Source organism: Arachis stenosperma, chromosome 5 (assembly GCF_014773155.1).
Source record: "Arachis stenosperma cultivar V10309 chromosome 5, arast.V10309.gnm1.PFL2, whole genome shotgun sequence".
Lineage (NCBI taxonomy): Eukaryota > Viridiplantae > Streptophyta > Magnoliopsida > Fabales > Fabaceae > Arachis > Arachis stenosperma.
The window spans coordinates 87,659,838-87,666,854 of record NC_080381.1 but is presented as its reverse complement, the minus strand read 5'-3'; positions in this window follow the sequence as shown (position 1 = coordinate 87,666,854).

Here is a 7,017-nt window from a genome sequence, read left to right as displayed (position 1 = left end):
AATTCTCCTAGATCTAGAATTCAACTTTGTAGTTTTGGATTTTATCAATACCTTGAGAATTTGATTTTCATTGTTGTTCTTTGATAATTGTTGTTAGTTCCTTGTGTTGCAATACTTTTGATTCTATTTTCTTCTTATTTTTACTATGACTTCCATTCTTGCTCATCAAATGTTTGATAAAATGTCAACACTAGTTATGGAGTAGAAATTTCTCACTTGGCATAGGGTTGGGCCATTAGAAGAAGTTGAATAGTTGTGCCAATTGTTGATTTGGAATTAGGGATTGCTAATTGACTTGGAGTGCACTAAAGCTAGATTCCTATGAGGTGAAGCTAGGACTTGTGACTCAAGTTGATTATTTTCATTTGACTTTCCTCTATACCTAGGGGATGACTAAATGAGGCAAGGTCTAATTGTTGTCATCATTGAAGGAACTATAAGGATAGAAATTCTAATGCCAACCCTAAGCCAAGTCTTTTAATGATTGATTGCTTGTTTCCTATTACTTTGCTAAAACCTTCAAAGAATCCTAACAAGGCTTTCTAACCAATAAGATGCACACTTTGGCAATTCCAAGGGAGGACGACTCGGGAGACTTGTACTCTCGGATATAGATTGTAGGATTGTTTGGTACAAAATTTAAGTGTCGATTAGACTATACTCACGATCATATTCATCATTGAATTCTAAATCGGCATGCTAAATTTCGTTTATCAGCCTTATTCTGTGATTAGGCAACCACTTGATGGATGATGTTGTGCATTTACCTTAATGCCCTATGTTATGATCATATGCATCCATAAGCTTTGACTTGAATGCTCTCATGCTTCTTTAATGCTTGTTTTATCTTACAAGCTTACTTAAAGCATCTCAAGTACACTAGGATAAGTGAAGTGCATGCTTCTTTTGTGACATCACTTTTTATGCTAGTGTGTGCTCTAAACCCCGCAATTTAGAATTCACACACTTATTTGTCATTAATATCACACTAATTCACTCACTCAATTCTAGTGATTTACCTCACTCCAACAATGTATGCTTCCTTGCTTTTGTATTGTCTCATCTTATGGTGTTATATTTTTGTCTTTCATGACGACTGCACCACAAGCAATAACGGAAGCAAGACTAAGAACACGTAGCAATCCGGAGACTCGCCATACCCCTTGCTCATCCTTCAATGCACCGAGGACGGTGCAAACTTTTAAGTGTGGGGAGGTCGTCCGACCGGTCGGCGATTTTGGGTGACAAATTTCTAATCCCAACACTTTTGCATTTCATTCTAGGATTTTAGGATTTTTACTTGCATTTTCTTAATTTTGCATACATATACACAATAAGCTTAGTCAAAATAATGAAATTATCTATAGGGCACCTCAATTGATTTGAGTGAAAACTTTTCATAGAACTTGCTTGAATTATATATATCTTGTGGATCATATTTTTTGAGCTAAGAACACAAGCTAGTGAGATTTGAGCCTAATGGTGTGGTTACATCTTATAACCACTTATTTTCCTTCTTGTGTGCATTATTCTCTTTCTATGATTGTGATCTTTGATTTGTTTAATTCTCTATTTCCATTATTTTGTGTATTCATGCATTTATATGATTGAGGCCATCATTTCATTTAACTCACTTACCCAAATAGCCTTACCTTTCATCTTCCATTGTTAGCCAATTTGAGCCTACGCTTAACCCACTTGTTCTTATTTTAGCACATTACAAGCCTTAAAGTGAAAAACAATAATTGTCCCTTATTTGGATCTTCGATTAGCTTAGGCTAGTGTGTGAGTATCATTCAAGTGTGGGAACCTTGGGACATTGGGTGAATAAAAGGTTAGTTTTGTATTGTTATTAAAAATATTGGGAATTGGGTACATACTTATGTATTGATCAAATGTAAAACCTTATGCATTGAGGTTCTTGTATATAGAAAGAAAAAAATGAGAAAAACAAAAGAAAAAGAAAAGAAAAATAATATGGAAAAGAAAAAAAATAGAAAAAGAAAGAAAAAGAAGAAAAATAATAAAAAGGGGACAAAATGCCCCAAAGCGAAGCTCAATAAGATCAATGCATAAGTGTTGTGAAATGAAAAAGAAAATGCATGAGTATGTGAAAAGGTGAAAAATGGGTAGTTAGGCTAGCTTTGAAATTGTATAGGATGTCATAGGTTAGGTGGGAAGTTTAAGCTTATCAAAGATTCAAATTTCAAGCTCACTTAACCATATATGCATCATACCTTGACCCTAGCCCCATTACAACCTAAAGAAAGACCTCATGATATATGTATGTATGCATGAAATATTTGTTGATTGTTAGAAGAAAAACAAATCTTGGAAAGCATGATTAAGAGAGAATTGAGAGAATCAACCCCAAATACTTGAGCGAATAGAGTGCAAACACTACCGGTGAGGGTTTGATGCTCAATTACATGTTTTCACCTATGATCATAATTTTCATACAAGTTTGTAAAAATATTTAATAACTCAATTCAATTGTGGATTAGACTTGCTAGTCCTTACCCCTTGTACATATATGCTTCTTGGGAATTGATTTATTTTGACCAAGCAATTGCATTCATTTAGATAGTTGCATATAGATAGATCGCATTTAGTTAGTTCCCATTGAATAAATGCCATACCCTTACTTCATTCTTAGTTTTAGCATGAGGACATGCTTGGTTTAAGTGTGGGGTGGCTGATAAACCCCATTTGTAGGGTTTATCTTGTGCTTGATTTAAGGAATTTTATGACATTTTACCCACATTTATCCATTGAAATAGCATGGTTTTATAACTTCTCCTTTAATTGTACTTAAGAGTGAAAACATGCTTTTTAGGACTTAAAATAGCTAAATCTAATTCACCTTGACTCCATTATATGTCTTGATATGTTTGTTAAGTGATTTCAGATTTAGGAGGCAAGGATTGGATCAAGGGTATGAAGGAAAAGCATGTAAAAATGGAGAACTCATGAAGAAATGTAGGAATCGCAAAAGCTGTCAAGCCGACCTCTTCTTACTTAATCGACCATAACTTGAGCTATAGAGGTCCAAATGATACGGTTCCAGTTGGGTTAGAAAGCTAACATCCAGGGCTTCGAAATGATATAGGATAGTTGCTACACGTATAGTGACACGCACGCGCACTGTACGCGCACATGTCGTTGCTGCCATATGATCCACTTAAAGCAATACGTGGCCAACGAATTCTAAAGCCTTGTGGGCCCAATCCAACTCATTTCTGCTGCTATTTAAGCCAAGGATTGAAGAGGGATGAGATGTTAGTTACCATTAGTTTAGTTTAGCTTAGTTTAGTAGTTAGAGTTAGTTTCTAAAGAGAACGACCCGAGGTTCAATACTTCGGTTTATAGATTTAGGGGTTTGTTACTTGTGACAAACAATCTTTTGTATGAAAGGATTATTGCTTGGTTTAGAAGCTATACTTGCAACGAGAATTCATTTGTGAATTCTAAACCATTAAAAAATCCAATTATCATTCATCCACTTAACTTACCTTCATAGTTAGAGGTTAACAAAGTAGGAGAAAAATCCAATTCTCATCACAATTGATAAGGATAACTAGGATAGGACTTCCAGTTCTTATACCTTGCCAAGAGATTTTATTATTGTTAATTTATTTTGCTTGACATTTAAATATACCTGTGCCCATTGCCCAAACTTCAAAACCCCAATTTACAATCTTCATAACCATTAATAAGAACATACCTCCCTGCAATTCCTTGAGAAGACAACCCGAGGTTTAAATACTTCGGTTATCAATTTATTTAGGGATTTGTTACTTGTGACAACCAAAACGTTTGTATGAAAGGACTTTTGTTGGTTTAGAAGCTATACTTGCAATGGGAATTTATTCTGAATTCTAGACCACGCAAAAGAGTTAACATCAAAATGGCGCCGTTGCCGGGGAATTGCAAACGTGTGCCTTATTATTGGTTATTGTAAATATTTTTCAAAAAAAAAATTCTTTTACTTGTTTATTTGTTTTCTCTCTTCCCTCTTCTTTCTGATATCTATTATGAATTCTCACCCCTCTCGCTTTGAGTTTGGTTCTAATTTTGTTGCAAGGAATGGAAGCTATAATAGGACTATGCATCAAGGTCTAAGCAATCAAAGATGGATGGAGCCACAAGGATCCGATCAACCCTTTAGGCAACAACATCCTCCTAGATATCATGGACAGAGACCATTTTACAATGCATGCCCAACTGATAGATTTGGTGGACTGTCTTGTAACTACCAACAAGCCCCACCCTGTGCTCAGAGACCATCCTCTCGACATAATTTCGAACCACCACACTCACAAGCTTCCTTTCACCATTAGCCACCATATGATCCTTATCCGCCCCAACGCCAATCCAATTACTCCCAAGAACCACCACTCTCCTACGCACCATGTCCATATCCATCAAGCCAAAAATCACAGGTTCGCTTCGAGGAATCAGTAAACCAGTTCAATGCAACCCTTCATCAACTGCAGCAAGCAATAAATCAATTATCTTCCAGACGTTCACACACTCAACAGACTCCCATGGCTTCATGTGGAGAATCTAATGAAGAAAGCAGCACGAAGAAGATACTAGAGACTCCATTGGACAGCATAGACCATAACTTCGTACTGGAACAAGTAGAGGACGCTGTCATTGTAGAAGAAGAAGAGTTGGTTAAAGATTTAGGAGATGCTGAACCTCCTAGGAAATACAGAGTCATGGAAGACCCCGTTAAGGATGTTACAATTGACGCTAAAGAGGAGGTTGCACAGCCTCCAATGCAGATATCTTATGAAGAACTGGACGGAGTAACTCAAGATGCATGTTTCCTTGATGATGATAGTCACCAGTCAAGTCCCCCTAGTGATGAACTTGCACCCACAAGTGAATTCTTTGAGATAGAAGAATCTTCTCCAAGTGAATACGAAGATGATGCAGAGGTCGACTTTTCTCAACCTCCTAATTATAACTCAAGTGATGAGGAAGATATGGAAGACTTTGACCAGGACATGGCTGGAATGGAAAAGGTTTGCAAGGAAGTGGAGGAATTCACTGAAGACCACAAGGGAGTAGAGCTTGCAGAACCACTAAAAACACTGATCCCAAGGCCACTACCAACCAACACAGACTTCAAGTGGGTAAAATCCTTGACTCTTATCTTTATTTTTCCACTTGAATACGGTTTACTTGAAATAGATGGCCAGCTTAGAGTTCTCTGCGGCTTTAAGAGTAAAAGGGAAATAGCTCGCACTCAGAGTTGGTATACAAGGTTCAATAAGGTTCCACACTTCAACTCGAAGTGCACGGATTGGTATCATGTTCAATCGAATGGATCTCGGAAAATGTTTGGTCATCTTGGTGAGAATCTAATTTCCAAACCGCCCGGATGGAAAAGTATAGATCTAAACGAAAGCGGATTTGGAACCAAAGTTTGGGATCCTAGAATATATTCTAATATTCATCACCCCGGGAGCCTGAAAATCTGTTTGAAGCTGCTCTGAAGCTTCACATGCCTAGTTTGGGACCCCGGAGGCTATTGGAATTCCAAGCATTGGTGGAGATTTCTGGACGAATTCAAGCATAAGCCACCATAGCAGGAAGCTCATCTAATGTCCAACTTAAGGACTTTAACTAAAGGTGCTAGGTGGGAGACAACCCACCATGGTATGATCGCTCCTGTTTTCATTTTATTTTGTTTTGTTTATTTTATATTGTTTATTTCTATTGAACCTATATGTTATTCATAACATTTGCATTTAGCACTGCATACTGCATAATTACGTACCTAAATATCGAAAAAAAAAGAAGGCGTGCGACGCGACCGCATGATCCAACAAAACACCTTCCACGCGTCCGCGTCATCAACGCGATCGCATGACCTGAAAATCGGAGTAAAGATCCAACTCCCAGAAAGTTGGGCTGGAATCGTGTGGCCGTTGTGCGTTTCGCACAAAATGAACCACGCGGTCGCGTCCCTGACGCGATCGCGTCACATGCACAAACACTAATCCCACGCGAGAGCGTGAGCGATGCGATTGCGTCGCATGGATTACACAAAATCCCAAAAGGAGGCAGAGAGTTGCGCTGAAACGACGCTGGATTCGTGCGTTTAGCACATTTTCCAGCGACGCGATCGCATGCCCCAGGCGATCGCGTCATTCACTCTTTTAGCTATTACATGCGATCGCGCCACTCACGTGATCGCGTCAACCCCATTTTGCGCCAGCCACGCGACCGCGTGCCCCACGCGATCGCGTGGATTCAAATTTATAACACCCCAGTCACGCGAACCCTACCATTCGTGCCCCTCCCAAACCCCTTTCCTCCCTCTCTTCTTCTCCGATCACACCACCACCACCACCCAGCCACCATCATCGAACGGCCCCTACCCCGCCGACCACCCAGACCCCGCCGCCACCCACCCCCCTTCCTTTTCCCCCTCTTTCTTCTTCTTCCTGGTTCCTCCACCCTCCACCGCCACTGCCCCCCTCCACGATCACCACCACCGCGCCGCCGTCACCGCCTAACGCCACCCACGCCCCCTTCCTTCCCCTATTCCCCCCATGCCCCTATTACACCTACCTTTCCCTCCCTGCCCCCAAACAGTAGCCACCGCCGCCGCGCCACCCTCCTCTACCGCGCCAGACGCCACCACCACTATCCCCCAGTCACCTCTCTGCCCCATTCTCCTTAATTCACCTACCAGGTTCCGACGAACGCCACCCTTCTCTCATTCATAGTTAATTTCATCTTTTTCTGTTTCTGTTCATCATTAGGTTAGTTAGATATGCATGTTGTAGTGGATTTTAGGTTGTTAGATAGCCTAGGATGTGGTTAGTGGATTTAGGCCTGATAATTGCGCTGTTCGTGTTTCTTGCTTTATGATTTTCACAATTCTGATGTTTCTGTGATGTTGCTATTGTTCATATGCTGTACTTTCTTGTTTCATGCTGGCTTTTACATTGCCTTTTCATGTTCATACTCCTTATATGTGATTGCAGCTATGTTTTA